The sequence below is a fragment of the Coffea arabica genome, chromosome 2e (genome assembly GCF_036785885.1).
Source record: "Coffea arabica cultivar ET-39 chromosome 2e, Coffea Arabica ET-39 HiFi, whole genome shotgun sequence".
NCBI lineage: Eukaryota > Viridiplantae > Streptophyta > Magnoliopsida > Gentianales > Rubiaceae > Coffea > Coffea arabica.
Window position 1 is genome coordinate 38,845,740 of NC_092313.1, and position 13,001 is coordinate 38,858,740.

A 13,001-nucleotide genomic window follows, 5' to 3' on the forward strand; every position below is an offset into this window, starting at 1 on the left:
TATTTGAGCGTTGGGTGTTCAAGTGCAATGATTTCACTGGCTCACGAGAGCAATAAACGTACATTTGATCTTGGAATCATGACATCATTGAAATGCATTATTGTGAAATATATCTGATGACTGCTTTTACTGGTTACTCGCTGAGCTTCTAGCTCATCCAAAACGATTTTATTCCCCTCCACAGGGCTCAAGGCGAAGGAAGGGCGAGTAGTACTTATTCATGTGGCTGGATGGCATATATCTTGTACAGTTTCGATTTGGAATCATTTGATGTATAGTTAAAAATTTAGTTTTCGCTTCGCTTATGACATGTAATTATTGAATAACATGTTGTAATATTTGAGATTTATATTGTAATTCATTTGAGGACTGTAGTGAACGACTGAGTCCCGGCGAGAGCCGGGCAGGCGGTCCGCCGAACCCTCTGGTTTGCCTTAGGGGGAGGTGGGGCTGTCACAGTTGGTATCAGAGCCATATGCCGACGGTTGGGACTCTACGTCCTTTTACTGGAAAAGCCCCGAGCCTCTCGTTCGTGAAGAGTCACGAAGCGAAACTCTCCGTAGGGGATGCCCGCGTGCGGGTGGCAAGCTGATAGGTACCTTGTGATGTGACCCTGAGAACTGTCACAGTTGGTATCAGAGCTTAGGCTTCAGATTCTTGTAGTGTATCCTAGGCTTGAAGTTTAGGATGCCGGACTGTGGGTTTGGTTTGAAATATTAGTGATTCTTGCGGGATGTCTCGACTTGATTGGTACAAGATGGAATGTCGAGGACGACATTCTTTTAAGGAGGGGAGTTTGTGACGCCCCGAAAGAATGAGTGCGAGAACCCGAAAATTTTCTAATTTTCTAGGATTTATTTTATTGCTCGCCCGCCTTTTCTACATTTTCTTTATTAGAAAAATTTCCCAGATAAAGTTTATGAGCAAAGATAGTTTTAAAATGATTTTTCTAGTATCGGTTAGTTTTTGAAAAATTAAGAGCGTATTTTGAACGTGGGACCCGCTAGTGCGGTAAATGCATTATATTTTTGACAACTTGTTGGAATTTTGTATTAAGTGTTAAGATATTTGTATTGGAGAGACAAAAAGATAAGTTTTGAACCAAAAGGTGACAAGTGTCACCTTGTGATTTAATCTTGGACTTTGACCATTTGACCTTACCTTTACCTTTACCAAATAAATACAAAAAAATTGATCAAAATAAGCTTCATTTTGCAAGCTTCTTGGCCGAATGTTCTTGCTCAAGAAAGAAAGAAAAGCTCTCAATTTTCTCCTTCTATTTCTTGCTCAATCTTCAAATCCAACCAATAAAACTCCAAATCATTCCATAAAATCTCTTTGCTAAGTGGTCTTGAGGTGTTTTGTGGAGTTGTTTGGAAAGCTAAGGTGATTTGTTGCTCTATCTCTTGTATGGCTAAGGTGAGTTGTGAAGAACCACTCTCATCCCTTAATTGATGTTCAATTCATGATTGGTGGTGGTATAAGATGCACTTTTATGGATTATATCTTGATTTTGGTTGAATTGGTGAAGTTTTATAATTTTTGGGGATTTTTCTGTTTTCATATGGATATGATTATGGGGTCATGTATGATGATTGGAAATGATGTTTAATGACTCTAGGAGGTGGAAAAAGTGATTAATTACAATCAATTTCTGTTTTGGAAGGAAAAGTGGAAAACTAGGTTTCAATGTTCTTCATTCTGTCCGAATTTTTAGCTCCTAGTTAGAGGCCGAATTGGCCTTGGCTTAAAACATTAAAGTTGTAGGTAATGACATTTTAGAGGTGCCTACAAAATTTCAGGTCAATCGGAGTAGCGTAGAGTGAGAAAAGTCGAAATTACTATTGCTGTTCTGGTTTTACCCGAATGTAAGAATTGCGCCTGTAATTGGTTGTTTTGGCTGGACTTGCTTCCGAATTGGTTGTTGAGGCCTTCTGATGAAATTTAGACCTGTTTCTTAGATTTCATATGGTTTTGGAATTTCTGGATTTGGACTAGGAGAGCCTGAGTTATGAAGTTTCCGCTGGAATGCATTTTGGTGAATCTGTTTTACGTTTTTGATGTAGTATCTTGTATTTTTGACCTGTTTGCACTTAAAACTGGGTTGAGTGACCTTCTGAAATATTGTAGCCCTGTCTCTTAGCTTCGAAACGGTGGGTCTTTCACCTTCATCCGACAATTGTAGCGCCTTTGGTACCATTACCGTAAAATGACGTCAAAACCTGTTTTTCTGGGTTTGAGCTTAACTTTCATTTCCGGACTTTTCCCTAGCTTGACTTGTATTTGTACTTCTGGGAGCTTGCTGAATGGCTATTGAATGAACTTGTTGTTGTGTGTGTACCTTTGGGTTTGAATGAGAAGTACAATGAAGCCATGACGGCTGGAAAAGTAAGCAAATTTAGGGGAAGTGCTGTCCGAACTTTTAAAGGGCTTGATTGCTTTGTGTTTGTGATCTCAGGCTTGGATTTGAGTAAGGCAATGATATTTGATGGATGGTTTCTGAGCCATGGAGGTGAGTGACCCTAAACTGTTTTCAAAGTTATTATTGAAATGTTTCTTGCATTATTTACTCGACGGCATCTCATGCGTGCTTGCATGTGAATTCATGATATGATTTTGGCTTCAATGAGTTCTGGGAAAGTCTTGTGCTGGACACCAACGTCTCCATCCTGTTTATGGTTCATGTTCATGTTATCTGGAGCTCAAAAAGGGGCTCCCTCTCACTGTTAATGTTAAATGATCTATTTGAGCGTTGGGTGTTCAAGTGCAATGATTTCACTGGCTCACGAGAGCAATAAACGTACATTTGATCTTGGAATCATGACATCATTGAAATGCATTATTGTGAAATATATCTGATGACTGCTTTTACTGGTTACTCGCTGAGCTTCTAGCTCATCCAAAACGATTTTATTCCCCTCCACAGGGCTCAAGGCGAAGGAAGGGCGAGTAGTACTTATTCATGTGGCTGGATGGCATATATCTTGTACAGTTTCGATTTGGAATCATTTGATGTATAGTTAAAAATTTAGTTTTCGCTTCGCTTATGACATGTAATTATTGAATAACATGTTGTAATATTTGAGATTTATATTGTAATTCATTTGAGGACTGTAGTGAACGACTGAGTCCCGGCGAGAGCCGGGCAGGCGGTCCGCCGAACCCTCTGGTTTGCCTTAGGGGGAGGTGGGGCTGTCACAGTTGGTATCAGAGCCATATGCCGACGGTTGGGACTCTACGTCCTTTTACTGGAAAAGCCCCGAGCCTCTCGTTCGTGAAGAGTCACGAAGCGAAACTCTCCGTAGGGGATGCCCGCGTGCGGGTGGCAAGCTGATAGGTACCTTGTGATGTGACCCTGAGAACTGTCACAGTTGGTATCAGAGCTTAGGCTTCAGATTCTTGTAGTGTATCCTAGGCTTGAAGTTTAGGATGCCGGACTGTGGGTTTGGTTTGAAATATTAGTGATTCTTGCGGGATGTCTCGACTTGATTGGTACAAGATGGAATGTCGAGGACGACATTCTTTTAAGGAGGGGAGTTTGTGACGCCCCGAAAGAATGAGTGCGAGAACCCGAAAATTTTCTAATTTTCTAGGATTTATTTTATTGCTCGCCCGCCTTTTCTACATTTTCTTTATTAGAAAAATTTCCCAGATAAAGTTTATGAGCAAAGATAGTTTTAAAATGATTTTTCTAGTATCGGTTAGTTTTTGAAAAATTAAGAGCGTATTTTGAACGTGGGACCCGCTAGTGCGGTAAATGCATTATATTTTTGACAACTTGTTGGAATTTTGTATTAAGTGTTAAGATATTTGTATTGGAGAGACAAAAAGATAAGTTTTGAACCAAAAGGTGACAAGTGTCACCTTGTGATTTAATCTTGGACTTTGACCATTTGACCTTACCTTTACCTTTACCAAATAAATACAAAAAAATTGATCAAAATAAGCTTCATTTTGCAAGCTTCTTGGCCGAATGTTCTTGCTCAAGAAAGAAAGAAAAGCTCTCAATTTTCTCCTTCTATTTCTTGCTCAATCTTCAAATCCAACCAATAAAACTCCAAATCATTCCATAAAATCTCTTTGCTAAGTGGTCTTGAGGTGTTTTGTGGAGTTGTTTGGAAAGCTAAGGTGATTTGTTGCTCTATCTCTTGTATGGCTAAGGTGAGTTGTGAAGAACCACTCTCATCCCTTAATTGATGTTCAATTCATGATTGGTGGTGGTATAAGATGCACTTTTATGGATTATATCTTGATTTTGGTTGAATTGGTGAAGTTTTATAATTTTTGGGGATTTTTCTGTTTTCATATGGATATGATTATGGGGTCATGTATGATGATTGGAAATGATGTTTAATGACTCTAGGAGGTGGAAAAAGTGATTAATTACAATCAATTTCTGTTTTGGAAGGAAAAGTGGAAAACTAGGTTTCAATGTTCTTCATTCTGTCCGAATTTTTAGCTCCTAGTTAGAGGCCGAATTGGCCTTGGCTTAAAACATTAAAGTTGTAGGTAATGACATTTTAGAGGTGCCTACAAAATTTCAGGTCAATCGGAGTAGCGTAGAGTGAGAAAAGTCGAAATTACTATTGCTGTTCTGGTTTTACCCGAATGTAAGAATTGCGCCTGTAATTGGTTGTTTTGGCTGGACTTGCTTCCGAATTGGTTGTTGAGGCCTTCTGATGAAATTTAGACCTGTTTCTTAGATTTCATATGGTTTTGGAATTTCTGGATTTGGACTAGGAGAGCCTGAGTTATGAAGTTTCCGCTGGAATGCATTTTGGTGAATCTGTTTTACGTTTTTGATGTAGTATCTTGTATTTTTGACCTGTTTGCACTTAAAACTGGGTTGAGTGACCTTCTGAAATATTGTAGCCCTGTCTCTTAGCTTCGAAACGGTGGGTCTTTCACCTTCATCCGACAATTGTAGCGCCTTTGGTACCATTACCGTAAAATGACGTCAAAACCTGTTTTTCTGGGTTTGAGCTTAACTTTCATTTCCGGACTTTTCCCTAGCTTGACTTGTATTTGTACTTCTGGGAGCTTGCTGAATGGCTATTGAATGAACTTGTTGTTGTGTGTGTACCTTTGGGTTTGAATGAGAAGTACAATGAAGCCATGACGGCTGGAAAAGTAAGCAAATTTAGGGGAAGTGCTGTCCGAACTTTTAAAGGGCTTGATTGCTTTGTGTTTGTGATCTCAGGCTTGGATTTGAGTAAGGCAATGATATTTGATGGATGGTTTCTGAGCCATGGAGGTGAGTGACCCTAAACTGTTTTCAAAGTTATTATTGAAATGTTTCTTGCATTATTTACTCGACGGCATCTCATGCGTGCTTGCATGTGAATTCATGATATGATTTTGGCTTCAATGAGTTCTGGGAAAGTCTTGTGCTGGACACCAACGTCTCCATCCTGTTTATGGTTCATGTTCATGTTATCTGGAGCTCAAAAAGGGGCTCCCTCTCACTGTTAATGTTAAATGATCTATTTGAGCGTTGGGTGTTCAAGTGCAATGATTTCACTGGCTCACGAGAGCAATAAACGTACATTTGATCTTGGAATCATGACATCATTGAAATGCATTATTGTGAAATATATCTGATGACTGCTTTTACTGGTTACTCGCTGAGCTTCTAGCTCATCCAAAACGATTTTATTCCCCTCCACAGGGCTCAAGGCGAAGGAAGGGCGAGTAGTACTTATTCATGTGGCTGGATGGCATATATCTTGTACAGTTTCGATTTGGAATCATTTGATGTATAGTTAAAAATTTAGTTTTCGCTTCGCTTATGACATGTAATTATTGAATAACATGTTGTAATATTTGAGATTTATATTGTAATTCATTTGAGGACTGTAGTGAACGACTGAGTCCCGGCGAGAGCCGGGCAGGCGGTCCGCCGAACCCTCTGGTTTGCCTTAGGGGGAGGTGGGGCTGTCACAGTTGGTATCAGAGCCATATGCCGACGGTTGGGACTCTACGTCCTTTTACTGGAAAAGCCCCGAGCCTCTCGTTCGTGAAGAGTCACGAAGCGAAACTCTCCGTAGGGGATGCCCGCGTGCGGGTGGCAAGCTGATAGGTACCTTGTGATGTGACCCTGAGAACTGTCACAGTTGGTATCAGAGCTTAGGCTTCAGATTCTTGTAGTGTATCCTAGGCTTGAAGTTTAGGATGCCGGACTGTGGGTTTGGTTTGAAATATTAGTGATTCTTGCGGGATGTCTCGACTTGATTGGTACAAGATGGAATGTCGAGGACGACATTCTTTTAAGGAGGGGAGTTTGTGACGCCCCGAAAGAATGAGTGCGAGAACCCGAAAATTTTCTAATTTTCTAGGATTTATTTTATTGCTCGCCCGCCTTTTCTACATTTTCTTTATTAGAAAAATTTCCCAGATAAAGTTTATGAGCAAAGATAGTTTTAAAATGATTTTTCTAGTATCGGTTAGTTTTTGAAAAATTAAGAGCGTATTTTGAACGTGGGACCCGCTAGTGCGGTAAATGCATTATATTTTTGACAACTTGTTGGAATTTTGTATTAAGTGTTAAGATATTTGTATTGGAGAGACAAAAAGATAAGTTTTGAACCAAAAGGTGACAAGTGTCACCTTGTGATTTAATCTTGGACTTTGACCATTTGACCTTACCTTTACCTTTACCAAATAAATACAAAAAAATTGATCAAAATAAGCTTCATTTTGCAAGCTTCTTGGCCGAATGTTCTTGCTCAAGAAAGAAAGAAAAGCTCTCAATTTTCTCCTTCTATTTCTTGCTCAATCTTCAAATCCAACCAATAAAACTCCAAATCATTCCATAAAATCTCTTTGCTAAGTGGTCTTGAGGTGTTTTGTGGAGTTGTTTGGAAAGCTAAGGTGATTTGTTGCTCTATCTCTTGTATGGCTAAGGTGAGTTGTGAAGAACCACTCTCATCCCTTAATTGATGTTCAATTCATGATTGGTGGTGGTATAAGATGCACTTTTATGGATTATATCTTGATTTTGGTTGAATTGGTGAAGTTTTATAATTTTTGGGGATTTTTCTGTTTTCATATGGATATGATTATGGGGTCATGTATGATGATTGGAAATGATGTTTAATGACTCTAGGAGGTGGAAAAAGTGATTAATTACAATCAATTTCTGTTTTGGAAGGAAAAGTGGAAAACTAGGTTTCAATGTTCTTCATTCTGTCCGAATTTTTAGCTCCTAGTTAGAGGCCGAATTGGCCTTGGCTTAAAACATTAAAGTTGTAGGTAATGACATTTTAGAGGTGCCTACAAAATTTCAGGTCAATCGGAGTAGCGTAGAGTGAGAAAAGTCGAAATTACTATTGCTGTTCTGGTTTTACCCGAATGTAAGAATTGCGCCTGTAATTGGTTGTTTTGGCTGGACTTGCTTCCGAATTGGTTGTTGAGGCCTTCTGATGAAATTTAGACCTGTTTCTTAGATTTCATATGGTTTTGGAATTTCTGGATTTGGACTAGGAGAGCCTGAGTTATGAAGTTTCCGCTGGAATGCATTTTGGTGAATCTGTTTTACGTTTTTGATGTAGTATCTTGTATTTTTGACCTGTTTGCACTTAAAACTGGGTTGAGTGACCTTCTGAAATATTGTAGCCCTGTCTCTTAGCTTCGAAACGGTGGGTCTTTCACCTTCATCCGACAATTGTAGCGCCTTTGGTACCATTACCGTAAAATGACGTCAAAACCTGTTTTTCTGGGTTTGAGCTTAACTTTCATTTCCGGACTTTTCCCTAGCTTGACTTGTATTTGTACTTCTGGGAGCTTGCTGAATGGCTATTGAATGAACTTGTTGTTGTGTGTGTACCTTTGGGTTTGAATGAGAAGTACAATGAAGCCATGACGGCTGGAAAAGTAAGCAAATTTAGGGGAAGTGCTGTCCGAACTTTTAAAGGGCTTGATTGCTTTGTGTTTGTGATCTCAGGCTTGGATTTGAGTAAGGCAATGATATTTGATGGATGGTTTCTGAGCCATGGAGGTGAGTGACCCTAAACTGTTTTCAAAGTTATTATTGAAATGTTTCTTGCATTATTTACTCGACGGCATCTCATGCGTGCTTGCATGTGAATTCATGATATGATTTTGGCTTCAATGAGTTCTGGGAAAGTCTTGTGCTGGACACCAACGTCTCCATCCTGTTTATGGTTCATGTTCATGTTATCTGGAGCTCAAAAAGGGGCTCCCTCTCACTGTTAATGTTAAATGATCTATTTGAGCGTTGGGTGTTCAAGTGCAATGATTTCACTGGCTCACGAGAGCAATAAACGTACATTTGATCTTGGAATCATGACATCATTGAAATGCATTATTGTGAAATATATCTGATGACTGCTTTTACTGGTTACTCGCTGAGCTTCTAGCTCATCCAAAACGATTTTATTCCCCTCCACAGGGCTCAAGGCGAAGGAAGGGCGAGTAGTACTTATTCATGTGGCTGGATGGCATATATCTTGTACAGTTTCGATTTGGAATCATTTGATGTATAGTTAAAAATTTAGTTTTCGCTTCGCTTATGACATGTAATTATTGAATAACATGTTGTAATATTTGAGATTTATATTGTAATTCATTTGAGGACTGTAGTGAACGACTGAGTCCCGGCGAGAGCCGGGCAGGCGGTCCGCCGAACCCTCTGGTTTGCCTTAGGGGGAGGTGGGGCTGTCACAGTTGGTATCAGAGCCATATGCCGACGGTTGGGACTCTACGTCCTTTTACTGGAAAAGCCCCGAGCCTCTCGTTCGTGAAGAGTCACGAAGCGAAACTCTCCGTAGGGGATGCCCGCGTGCGGGTGGCAAGCTGATAGGTACCTTGTGATGTGACCCTGAGAACTGTCACAGTTGGTATCAGAGCTTAGGCTTCAGATTCTTGTAGTGTATCCTAGGCTTGAAGTTTAGGATGCCGGACTGTGGGTTTGGTTTGAAATATTAGTGATTCTTGCGGGATGTCTCGACTTGATTGGTACAAGATGGAATGTCGAGGACGACATTCTTTTAAGGAGGGGAGTTTGTGACGCCCCGAAAGAATGAGTGCGAGAACCCGAAAATTTTCTAATTTTCTAGGATTTATTTTATTGCTCGCCCGCCTTTTCTACATTTTCTTTATTAGAAAAATTTCCCAGATAAAGTTTATGAGCAAAGATAGTTTTAAAATGATTTTTCTAGTATCGGTTAGTTTTTGAAAAATTAAGAGCGTATTTTGAACGTGGGACCCGCTAGTGCGGTAAATGCATTATATTTTTGACAACTTGTTGGAATTTTGTATTAAGTGTTAAGATATTTGTATTGGAGAGACAAAAAGATAAGTTTTGAACCAAAAGGTGACAAGTGTCACCTTGTGATTTAATCTTGGACTTTGACCATTTGACCTTACCTTTACCTTTACCAAATAAATACAAAAAAATTGATCAAAATAAGCTTCATTTTGCAAGCTTCTTGGCCGAATGTTCTTGCTCAAGAAAGAAAGAAAAGCTCTCAATTTTCTCCTTCTATTTCTTGCTCAATCTTCAAATCCAACCAATAAAACTCCAAATCATTCCATAAAATCTCTTTGCTAAGTGGTCTTGAGGTGTTTTGTGGAGTTGTTTGGAAAGCTAAGGTGATTTGTTGCTCTATCTCTTGTATGGCTAAGGTGAGTTGTGAAGAACCACTCTCATCCCTTAATTGATGTTCAATTCATGATTGGTGGTGGTATAAGATGCACTTTTATGGATTATATCTTGATTTTGGTTGAATTGGTGAAGTTTTATAATTTTTGGGGATTTTTCTGTTTTCATATGGATATGATTATGGGGTCATGTATGATGATTGGAAATGATGTTTAATGACTCTAGGAGGTGGAAAAAGTGATTAATTACAATCAATTTCTGTTTTGGAAGGAAAAGTGGAAAACTAGGTTTCAATGTTCTTCATTCTGTCCGAATTTTTAGCTCCTAGTTAGAGGCCGAATTGGCCTTGGCTTAAAACATTAAAGTTGTAGGTAATGACATTTTAGAGGTGCCTACAAAATTTCAGGTCAATCGGAGTAGCGTAGAGTGAGAAAAGTCGAAATTACTATTGCTGTTCTGGTTTTACCCGAATGTAAGAATTGCGCCTGTAATTGGTTGTTTTGGCTGGACTTGCTTCCGAATTGGTTGTTGAGGCCTTCTGATGAAATTTAGACCTGTTTCTTAGATTTCATATGGTTTTGGAATTTCTGGATTTGGGGTTTGAATGAGAAGTACAATGAAGCCATGACGGCTGGAAAAGTAAGCAAATTTAGGGGAAGTGCTGTCCGAACTTTTAAAGGGCTTGATTGCTTTGTGTTTGTGATCTCAGGCTTGGATTTGAGTAAGGCAATGATATTTGATGGATGGTTTCTGAGCCATGGAGGTGAGTGACCCTAAACTGTTTTCAAAGTTATTATTGAAATGTTTCTTGCATTATTTACTCGACGGCATCTCATGCGTGCTTGCATGTGAATTCATGATATGATTTTGGCTTCAATGAGTTCTGGGAAAGTCTTGTGCTGGACACCAACGTCTCCATCCTGTTTATGGTTCATGTTCATGTTATCTGGAGCTCAAAAAGGGGCTCCCTCTCACTGTTAATGTTAAATGATCTATTTGAGCGTTGGGTGTTCAAGTGCAATGATTTCACTGGCTCACGAGAGCAATAAACGTACATTTGATCTTGGAATCATGACATCATTGAAATGCATTATTGTGAAATATATCTGATGACTGCTTTTACTGGTTACTCGCTGAGCTTCTAGCTCATCCAAAACGATTTTATTCCCCTCCACAGGGCTCAAGGCGAAGGAAGGGCGAGTAGTACTTATTCATGTGGCTGGATGGCATATATCTTGTACAGTTTGGATTTGGAATCATTTGATGTATAGTTAAAAATTTAGTTTTCGCTTCGCTTATGACATGTAATTATTGAATAACATGTTGTAATATTTGAGATTTATATTGTAATTCATTTGAGGACTGTAGTGAACGACTGAGTCCCGGCGAGAGCCGGGCAGGCGGTCCGCCGAACCCTCTGGTTTGCCTTAGGGGGAGGTGGGGCTGTCACAGTTGGTATCAGAGCCATATGCCGACGGTTGGGACTCTACGTCCTTTTACTGGAAAAGCCCCGAGCCTCTCGTTCGTGAAGAGTCACGAAGCGAAACTCTCCGTAGGGGATGCCCGCGTGCGGGTGGCAAGCTGATAGGTACCTTGTGATGTGACCCTGAGAACTGTCACAGTTGGTATCAGAGCTTAGGCTTCAGATTCTTGTAGTGTATCCTAGGCTTGAAGTTTAGGATGCCGGACTGTGGGTTTGGTTTGAAATATTAGTGATTCTTGCGGGATGTCTCGACTTGATTGGTACAAGATGGAATGTCGAGGACGACATTCTTTTAAGGAGGGGAGTTTGTGACGCCCCGAAAGAATGAGTGCGAGAACCCGAAAATTTTCTAATTTTCTAGGATTTATTTTATTGCTCGCCCGCCTTTTCTACATTTTCTTTATTAGAAAAATTTCCCAGATAAAGTTTATGAGCAAAGATAGTTTTAAAATGATTTTTCTAGTATCGGTTAGTTTTTGAAAAATTAAGAGCGTATTTTGAACGTGGGACCCGCTAGTGCGGTAAATGCATTATATTTTTGACAACTTGTTGGAATTTTGTATTAAGTGTTAAGATATTTGTATTGGAGAGACAAAAAGATAAGTTTTGAACCAAAAGGTGACAAGTGTCACCTTGTGATTTAATCTTGGACTTTGACCATTTGACCTTACCTTTACCTTTACCAAATAAATACAAAAAAATTGATCAAAATAAGCTTCATTTTGCAAGCTTCTTGGCCGAATGTTCTTGCTCAAGAAAGAAAGAAAAGCTCTCAATTTTCTCCTTCTATTTCTTGCTCAATCTTCAAATCCAACCAATAAAACTCCAAATCATTCCATAAAATCTCTTTGCTAAGTGGTCTTGAGGTGTTTTGTGGAGTTGTTTGGAAAGCTAAGGTGATTTGTTGCTCTATCTCTTGTATGGCTAAGGTGAGTTGTGAAGAACCACTCTCATCCCTTAATTGATGTTCAATTCATGATTGGTGGTGGTATAAGATGCACTTTTATGGATTATATCTTGATTTTGGTTGAATTGGTGAAGTTTTATAATTTTTGGGGATTTTTCTGTTTTCATATGGATATGATTATGGGGTCATGTATGATGATTGGAAATGATGTTTAATGACTCTAGGAGGTGGAAAAAGTGATTAATTACAATCAATTTCTGTTTTGGAAGGAAAAGTGGAAAACTAGGTTTCAATGTTCTTCATTCTGTCCGAATTTTTAGCTCCTAGTTAGAGGCCGAATTGGCCTTGGCTTAAAACATTAAAGTTGTAGGTAATGACATTTTAGAGGTGCCTACAAAATTTCAGGTCAATCGGAGTAGCGTAGAGTGAGAAAAGTCGAAATTACTATTGCTGTTCTGGTTTTACCCGAATGTAAGAATTGCGCCTGTAATTGGTTGTTTTGGCTGGACTTGCTTCCGAATTGGTTGTTGAGGCCTTCTGATGAAATTTAGACCTGTTTCTTAGATTTCATATGGTTTTGGAATTTCTGGATTTGGACTAGGAGAGCCTGAGTTATGAAGTTTCCGCTGGAATGCATTTTGGTGAATCTGTTTTACGTTTTTGATGTAGTATCTTGTATTTTTGACCTGTTTGCACTTAAAACTGGGTTGAGTGACCTTCTGAAATATTGTAGCCCTGTCTCTTAGCTTCGAAACGGTGGGTCTTTCACCTTCATCCGACAATTGTAGCGCCTTTGGTACCATTACCGTAAAATGACGTCAAAACCTGTTTTTCTGGGTTTGAGCTTAACTTTCATTTCCGGACTTTTCCCTAGCTTGACTTGTATTTGTACTTCTGGGAGCTTGCTGAATGGCTATTGAATGAACTTGTTGTTGTGTGTGTACCTTTGGGTTTGAATGAGAAGTACAATGAAGCCATGACGGCAGGAA